The 9,576-nt window shown below is 45.2% G+C and overlaps 1 long non-coding RNA gene across 1 annotated transcript; it reads right to left on the reverse strand.

The window, feature by feature from the left end:
• Positions 1–563: 563 nt before the first annotated feature.
• Positions 564–4,909, reverse strand: LOC109298174. The gene is made up of 3 exons (XR_002097505.1): positions 4,580–4,909; positions 2,831–2,837; positions 564–574 (listed from the first exon to the last, which is right to left on the reverse strand). It is a non-coding gene; the product is annotated as an uncharacterized LOC109298174 (long non-coding RNA).
• Positions 4,910–9,576: the final 4,667 nt, after the last annotated feature.

Consider the following 9,576-nt stretch of genomic DNA (forward strand, 5'->3'; position numbering starts at 1 on the left):
AACAGATTACCCAGAGAGGTTGTGGAATCTCCATACTCAGAAGTTTTTAAGACCCAGGTAGACAAAACCTTGGCTAGGATGATCTAATTGGGGATGGTCCTGCTCTGAGCAGGGGGTTGATCTAGATGACCTTTTGAGGTCCCTTCCAACCCTAATTTTCTTTGACTCTATGGACACTTCCACACATGCGGGGAGCCTGCTCTGACATGCTAGAAATCCAGGGAGTTGGAGCAGACTTGATTAATTGAGTCTGCTGGAGAACATGAATTAACGCACTCTGGCAGCCTCGTGTCATGTGTATCAGTGGCACAGTGCACCTCCATGCTAAGAAAATGGCAGTGGTGCGCTCTGAACTAACACATGTTCAACGTGCTTTAGTTCAAAGTGCACCATCTCCATTTTCTCTCTCTAATTAAAAGCTCCTGGCACCACTTCAGAAACACATGTAAAAGTGTCCTATAATGCTAATAAGACCACCAGGTTCAAAATTTTCCCAGAGCCTTCTTAAACTTCAGATAATTGGTTATTTGGATCTAGTCAGGCTTGATATATTATTGCTAATCTTGAAACATTCCTAGTTTTTGGTAAAAGTCATATCTTACCTGAACACTTATTTATGAATGTTTTCTGAAGACCAAGGATATAGTATTTGCTAGGAAATAAAAAATTAAAAGTGAGGCAATCAGACTAGAATCATAAAAAGAAGAAGCATCATAACGAATAGATTGAGCAGTGCAAGTAGTAGGGGTGTGAAAAGCTTTGGTCCACAATTCAATTTGGAGAAGATCCAGCCCAATTCGAAGTCCAAATCACTGAATCCAAATCGAATCGGGAGAAGGCAAAAAAATCTCCAAATCAGTTTGGAGGCTCTGAATAGATTTGGAAAAGATTCAGAGATGGCAGTCTTTGGAAGGCAGTCTTTCAAGAGAACAGAAACTGAGAAGAGGGAGGGGGAGCAGGGGAGAAAAGACTGACACCTCTAGCTGGCCAATGACTGTGATCTTTCCTCAAGTCCCCTTCCAATCACAGTGCTCTGGGGAAGGGATGTAGAAACAGCATACAAGCCTCTGCGTGCAGCCTTTCTGTCCCTTTTGTGAGCTGTTTCTGCCTGAGCAACAGCATCTGAAAGGCAGAGATGACCCAAGCAGGGTGCAGGGGCTGGGGCAAATTAGCCTGTGTAGGGCCCTGCCCCCAGACACAAGGAAGTCAGCAGCGGATTCAAAGGGGGGGCAGGGTGCTAAGTGGCTGGACGTGAAGCCAGCAACAGCACAGAATCACTGCACTGTTCTGTCCCGCTCCATGAGGGCCCCCCAAAGCATGGGGCCCAGGGCAGTCAGCCCAATTCGCACCCCCTGAGGGATAGCCCTACTGAAAGGTACTGGACTGGCTTGGCTTCCTACCTAGTCAGTCTCCTGCTACTTTCTGTTCTTGGAAAGGATTGGATATAGCTTATTAACTAGAGTCCCTCTACTTATCCAATCCATTTCTTTCAACTTATATTTGTTTGGGGGTTTTTTCCAACACTTTTTTAAAGGAAAGCTATGTTTTCCCTGGCAGTGTGATCCATCACTGTGCAGGGGAGCACATACATTACACACACTCACATCATGGAAGTAATCAGATATTATTACAACACAGAAGAAGTCAAGCATTTATAGAAGAAGAAATTATATATAGTTATTAATATTATTAGTTATAGTTAGGTACATACAGATTAAAGACAACCCAGAAGAAGTCAGATAGAGATTCAGACTAACACAACAGAAGTCAGAGAGGAGAAGGAGAGATTTTATTTACACACACACAACAGTAAACACAACACAGAAGAAGAAATCAGACAGTCATACATCAGAGAAGAAGAACAAGACATATTATTTGTGTCTCTGTCTGTAATAACTTTTTCCAGCACAGGAAAGATTAATATGAAGCGTGCTGGAAAGGCAGGTGACAGGTCTTCTGGCAGGTGAGGGAGAGGGGCTAGGGCGGGTAGGGGAAGAGCTACAGCTGCAAGTCCCAACCCAAAACCTTGCTAAGATATATTTCTCTAAATATTCAGTTGGTCTACTAAAAGACACCAGACTGACCCAAGGGACTTTGGCTGCCAGTGCTATGTCCTTAGACCAAGACCCCAATACCTGTCCCCAGTCAGCTGACCGGAAGGACACAGGGCCCTGGGCACATCTAAGCCCCAGGGTTCAGGATGGCAGGGAGAGTTCTCTGGCAGCTGCTGGAGAAGAAGCTCCTGCAGGAAAGGAAAGAAAGGCTCTGTGACAGTTTGGCTGCCTGAGATGCTGCTGGTGCTACTGTGCTAGTACTCACTAAGTTATTTTATTACCTGTTGTCATTTGAAGTGGTGGACCAGGCTGAGGCTGCAGGGGAGGAGGCAGCCTCATTGGTGCACACTACCATGTCATGTAGAGGCCCCAGCGCCAGTGAGGGCACACCTTAACACACATACAGTGTCACCCATGTCACGAGTTTTGCTTGTCAGCAGCCTGAGGTGCAGTTTCCCAGAAACCCCTATACCTATCTCCTTGAAGGCTGGCAGGCTTCATGGTCTTAGCAGGGGTTACCATGGCTGCTGTTTTCACCCCACTGCGCCTTAACACACACACATGACATGAGTTTTGCTTGCCAGCAGCTTGAGGTGCAGTTTCCCAGAAACTCCTGCACCTATCTCCTTGAAACTTGATGGACTTCGTGCCCTCAGAAGGGGCTACCACCCCTGTGACTTTTTGTCCAAATCAGCTGACAAATGACAAAGTTATATGTATTTCAGTGATTCTCCATTACAGTCTATGGCCAAATCTCTGACTCTCTCCAAATCGACACCAAATCTTCCGAAGCTGATTCAGCAGAATCAATTCAGGACAGTCATCTGCATCTCTGAATCAAATCACTGTCCTCTGAATTGGCTGAATCCAAATCAAATACTTCCCTATTTGCACAGGCCTAGTAAGTAGGCAGGCCTATCCTATGGCTGAAGTTTCTGAGTATTAGGCTAGTAATAAAAAAGTTGGGAGGTGAAGTCTGAGTGTCGGTAAGTAATCTTTGGTCTGGTTCACTTTAAGCAGTGGGTTGGACTAGATGACCCCCCACCCCTGGGTTCCCTTCCAACCTTAATTTGCTGCAATTCGATGAAATTGGAGATATACCCATCCCTGACCTAAAACTCACATTCTGCATAGACATGAACTGTCATTACATAAAAGTCATTTAGAGAGTTTGCAACATCCTTAAACTTCTGCGGTATTTTTTTCTGTTGTTTAAAATAAAACTAGTTCCTCTCAATTTATATTTTTAAGACGCAGCTGGTTAATCTGAACACATTATTTTCCTCTCTTGCTTTCAGCCCTGAGAAAATAAGCCTGAAGGCAAATCCAGGAGAGCTTGCATGGGGAGAGCAAGTATTATAAAATTGCACTATAATGTAAACTCCATTTACAGCCCTACAATAGAAACAAATTTAAAAGTTTCTGACTAGTAGATTCATGCTCATACTGATTTATGAATCAAACTTTTCAATGGAATTGGAAGGTAAAGAAGCTACATGGAGAGATTAATATTTCTTTGTATGTACATAATGATTCCATCATCTTTCAGGCGCATCATCTCTTTTCTATGTTGTCTCAAGTAAGTACATAAGAAGAGGGAGGACAGTGACAGAAGAATCTTAAATGGAATGTAACTTTCCAACTTATGAGACAGAAGTATGAGTGATTTTCATGAGCTCTATGTTGTACACATATATCTGGTAATATATTCAAATTAGTATGCAATGAGGTATATATAGTTTATGATAAAGCAGAATAAAAATGACCATATAAGTATACACCTTACCTAATATCACGTTTATTGACAAAAAAAGAACAGTGCTTTTGTTTAAGCACTGTAACAAGATCAAAGTTATACAGTAATGTCTTTGCTTTTTCAATACAGAACAACTGCATGCTTCAGAATACTCACAAAAGCAGCATTCATAGCTAATCTGGTATAATGAGGCAGCACATTGTATTGCAACAGGAGACCCAAGTCATAATTTCAACTTCAAAATAAATTGAGGATCAAAGCCCTGATCTTCTGGAAGCAGAAAAGGTGAACTGAGGTCTTTGGGAGATGGGGTTGATTCTGGGCCAGCAATATCTCAGTATTGCCAAAGAACGAACAAATATAGCCACAGCCCTGCTGGAAGAGTGTCTAGCTGTGAGACCCAGGAATGAGAAAAAGAAATACAGAAAACCCATAGTGGTGGTTCGGGACAATTTTATAGACAGACAGAAAATTTTAAGTGAAGGAAATTGAGGTTTGGGGGGTTTTTTAACTATGAGAATTGAGATAAACTAAGTCATTGAATCATAGAAAATTAGGATTGAAAATTGGATCTCATGAGATTTCTTTTTGGTCCAATCCTCCTCTTAATCCTACCCCTATCCTCCAGTGTATCTATTGCTTCTTCCAGCTTGGCGTCATCTGCAAATTTGGAGAGGGTACGTGTGAAGGAGTGAGACAGAACTTAAAACACGGAGGGCTGGCAGGGTTGCAGCTGCAGCCCGGAAAGGAAGAAAAATACCCACCCAACTTCCGGAGCAGCGTCTCACTCAGGATTGGCAGAGGGAGGCTGCTCAAAGGTATTTCCAGCCCTGGAGAGGGGCAGAGAGGGGTCAGTTCCCTGCAGGCCGCAAGGAGAGAGGAGCGGCTGAGCATCTCAGCAGGCAGAAACTGCAGAAGGTGCCTGAGGAACGCTGTGGGAGTGACCCTGAGGCAGGCGGAGGCCTGCAAACACGCTGCTAGTGGTTATCTCCGGAGCAGAGCTGCAGCTGAGGATCCAGAGCGAGGCAGTCCACAGGGCCTGAGAGAATCTCCAGAGTGGAGTTTTCCAACACAGGATCCGGAGGAGGGCCTGAAGGAAAAAAAATCTACAGCCACAGGTAAAGCCTTCCTGCACAGGGGGGAAATCCCAAAGATACTATGAATGTTCATGGGGTGCAGGGCAGGCTAGCACACAGCAAAGAATGGACTAAGGGATTGTTTGCCTGACTTATGGTGATTGGGAGGTTGAACACCTGATCACTAGAAAAAGGAACATTGCCAGAGCCTGACAAGAAGGCTGAGAAGCAGCCAGGGTTTTTCTGTGATTTCTTTTGCAGTTTATTTTGATTTTTTTTGAGCACACACCAAGACCAGCCCCTGGAAGGGTGTACCCAAAAGAGGCACTAGGACACCCTGGGGTAGGGGCAAATAAGGTTACAACAGGCAGCACTGCAACCTGGCTGCACAAGAATATCACAAACACCATCTGGAGAGGGTAGGCTGGGGTAAAGGGGAGGTTTGGAGCCCCACAGAAGCAGAGGGATCAAGACCAGGCAGGATCACCATGGGCATTGCCTCCCAGGAATATTATAGAGGTCATCAAAGTCCTGGCAGCCTAGAAAACGTAAGATCCACTTCCTGGCAGACCTGGTGATCCAGAGTCAAGGTCTACCCTATTGCCACCTGTAGGCAGATGAGCTCAGGGCAGTACTAGCAAGCCCTATAATAGCTACAGACATCACAGTACACTCCATCCCATCTTCCAAGTTGTTGATGGATATTGAAAAAAAAAAGAGAGTCCCATGACCAACTCCTGGGGCACTTCATTTGATACCTGCTGCCAGTTAGACATCAAGCCACTGATCACTACCCTTTGAGCCCAGTGATCCAGCCAGTTTTCTATCCACCTTACAGTCTTACTTCATCCAACCCATACCTCCTTAGCTTGCTTGCAAGAATGTCGAAAGAGAGAGTATTAAAAGCCCTGCTAAAGTCAAGGCACATCATGTCAACTGCTCTCCCTTCATCAACTGAGCCAGTCATCTCATCATAGAAGGCAATCAGGCTGATCTGGCATGACTTGCCCTTAGTGAATCCATGCTGACTGTTCCAAATCACCTTGTCCTCTGAATGCTTAAAAATAGATGCCTTGAGGATCTGCTCCACAATTTTTCCAGAAAGTGAGGTCTGTAGTTCCCTGGATCCTCCTTCTTCCCTTTCTTAAAGATAGGCACTAGATTTGCCCTTTTCAAGTCATCTAGAACCTCTCCTGATTACCATGACTTTTCAAAGATGATGGCCAGTGGCTCTGCAATCACATCTGCCAACTCCCTCAACAACCTCAGATGCATTGTGTCTGGCCCCATAGACTTGTACATGTCTAGCTCTTCTAAATAGTCCCTAACCTGTTCTTTCACCACTATTGGCTCCTCACTTCCTTCCCAAACTGTGCTACCAGGTGCAGTAGTCTGGGAGACGACCTTGCCTATGAAGACAGAGGTGAAAAAGTCATTGAGTACTTCAGCCTTTTCCACATCATCTGTCACTAGGTTGCCTCCCCCATTCAGTAAGGGATCTACACTTTCTTCTTGTTGCTGACATACTTGTAGAAACCCTTTTTGTTACCCTTCACATCGCTTGCCAGCTGCAAGTCCAATTGTACTTTGGCCTTCCTGGTCTCATCCCTGCATGCCTGAACAATACTCTTATACTCCCTAGTCATTTGCCCATGTTTCTACGTCTTGTATGCTTCCTTTTTGTGTTTTAGCTCACTGAAGAGTTCCCTGCTAAGCCAAGCTGGTCTTCTGCAATATTTGCTAGTCTTCCTGCACCTTGGGATGATTTGTTCCTTTGCCCTCAGTAAGATCTCTTTAAAGTACAACCAGCTCTTCTGGACTCCTTTCTCCTTCAGACTGGCCTCCCAGGGGATTCTGCCCATCAGTTCCTTGAGTCAAAGTCTGCTTTTCTGAAGTCTATGGTCCTTATTCTGCTGCTCTCCTTCCTTCCTTTCCTCAGGATCCTGAACTCAACCACCTTGTGGTCGCTGCTGCCCAAGTTCCTATCCACTTCTACGTTCCCCACCAATTCTTCCTGGTTTGTGAATACCAGGTGAAGACGACCATGTTCCGAGTTGGCCTCAAACCCCTGCACTGGGAAGTTGTCTCAAAGAATCTCCAAAAGCTTTCTGGATTGCCTGTGCACTGCTGTATTGTCCTCTCAGCAGACGTCAGGTAGACTAAAGTCCCCCATGAAAACCAGGGCCTATGATTGAGAAACTTCCACTACATGTTTGAAAAAAGCCTCCTCCTGGCCTTGTCATCTACAGTAGACACTTAAGTTTTATTTTCTCAGCATCCTCAGTCAAAAAATATAAAAACTATCACTGAGCTTCAGAATCCAATATTCCACAGTAAAATGAGATGATTTTTCAAAATGGATCAAATGTTTATCAGTTTAAGTATTTGTTCAATAAAAGCACTAGCAATCTAAGCATCTCTTACTAAATAAATATGAATTGTATTGTTTAAGATCATAGGACAGTGGGACTGGAAGGGATCTCATGTGGTCATCTAGTTCAGCCCCCTGTTCAAAGCAGCAGCATCCTTGACTAACCATCGTAGGCCAGTGTCTGCTTAACCCTCATCCATTCTCATGAAATCATAACCACTGTTGTTTTCATGAGGTAACTCATTATCCCACAATTCAACATTGTTGGTCTCATGAGGTAACTTGTTACCCCACCTGCATGAGAAAAATGGAACCAGTGACAACAGTATAAATGCACCAAAAACTATTTATTAAACATACAGATTGTTTGAAAGAGTATCTATGACTATTTGAACCCAAAATATTAAATAATTAGAACTATGAACAAAATTTAAGCTTTTTTTTTTTTTTTGGAGTTTCAAAACATGAATGAACGATTTCCTAAATCTGCAGTTCACATTGTTTTCAAACTAACGATTACTTCCAAAAACATTTCTTAACTGTTTTAACTAAATATTGCATGCCTCACAAAGTAGCCGTGATGTACTGTGGTGCACACAAGCAAATCGCTTACAATCTTTGCATTGTTTCCAGGTTTTGTGGTCATCTGTCCTTGGACAAAAACCATAAGGTCCGCTCGTGCTTGCAGACGGTTCTATTGGGGTGTGTTGTAGCAATTTGTAATTTAGGGCAATCATACCAAACTTGACAGCTTAGACAGATTACACGTGTCCATCATTCTTCATTTTGTTTGTCTGTCAATCAACTGTTCTCCAAGCTCTGCAAAAAAAAAACTGTCTTCTTAAATATGGTCTTTGCTTCCAGTTTGCATTGTGGCCTAGCCAAACGATGAGGCTGGCAATGGCAGCCACATCCACCATATTGAAAAATAGTGTCATTGGCCACTATTGGTCATTGGCAACCTGTTGATTTTCCATCTGCAGGTAGTCATATGGACTAAGTGGGGCCCGGGAGCATGGCCACTTCCCCTCGTAGGGTCTGGTCCCTACTGGGGTCTGAGGAGGATCCACATAGTCAACCAAAGACTGCAGGGCTGGTGTCATTGGGAAGACTTTGGCTTCCATGACCACAGTCCGCTCTTTGGAGAGAGAGGCATTGAGCTGTTGGGAAGGGATGGCCTCCACCTCTCTCCGTTGGGGAGGAGGCTCTTCTCAGCTAGACTGGCTGACCTGCTCCACCAGGCTTTAAACTAAGCCTGCCGGTGGATGGGTGGACCACTGCCACTGCTTGCCCACTGACTGGCCCTTGCAAAGCCAGCAGGCCAAGGCACTTAAGAGATCCCACCCCAGCCCCAGCCCTGGAACAAAATGTAGGCAAGGCAAGAGTCCCTAACGGGACACTTGCGTGTCTATACACAAATGTTAGTAGCCTGGGAAATAAACAGGAGGAACTTGTTTTCCTCCTAAATGCAAATAACTGTGATGTCATTGGGATAACAGAGACCTGTTGGGACTCCACCCATGACTGGACCGTGGGTATAGATGGCTGTACCCTGTACAGGAGGGACTGAGTGGACAAAAGGGGCGGGGGCATAGCTCTTTATGTCAAGGAAAGCTACACGTCCCTGCAAGCTGACATTGGCACCCACGGTGGATGACTTGAGACCCTCTGGATTAAAATCTGTGGGGAACACGGTGCAGGGGATACTATGGTGGGGGTCTACTACAGACCCCCTACCCAGAGTTAGGACCTCAACTAGGAGTTCACCAGGGAATTGGCTGAGGCCGCACAATCCCGGTGTATGGTTGTCATGGGAGACTTTAACTACCCAGACATCTCGTGGGAGGAGTGCTCGGCCAAATCCAAGCGGTCGCAAAGCTTTCTCTCATGTGTGGATGACCTCTATCTGAAGCAGGAAGTGTATGGGCCAACAAGAGGTAAAGCGCTGCTTGACCTTGTACTGGCCACCGGGGATGACCTAATTGGCAACCTAACAATCGAAGGGAAGCTGGGTGACAGTGATCATGAACTGATCACCTTCACCATCTGCCATAAAGCTGGCGAGTCAGTCAATTGTATAGAAGTCCTCGACTTCAGAAAAGCTGAATTACCCCCCACTCACCTTAGGGGGATCAGCTGCTGCTGCTCCCACTGCTGCTCCGTTCCTCTGCTGCTGGCACAGGGTAAATTCAGATTAGACATCAGGAGGCGCTACTTCACGGTCAGGGTGGCTAGGGTCTGGCACCAACTTCCAAGGGAGGTGGTGCAGGCTCCTACCCTGGAGGTCTTTAAGAGGAGGTTAGATGAACACCTTGCTGG

The sequence above is a fragment of the Gavialis gangeticus genome, unplaced genomic scaffold (genome assembly GCF_001723915.1).
Source record: "Gavialis gangeticus isolate Ggan-Ray unplaced genomic scaffold, GavGan_comp1, whole genome shotgun sequence".
Classification (NCBI taxonomy): domain Eukaryota; kingdom Metazoa; phylum Chordata; order Crocodylia; family Gavialidae; genus Gavialis; species Gavialis gangeticus.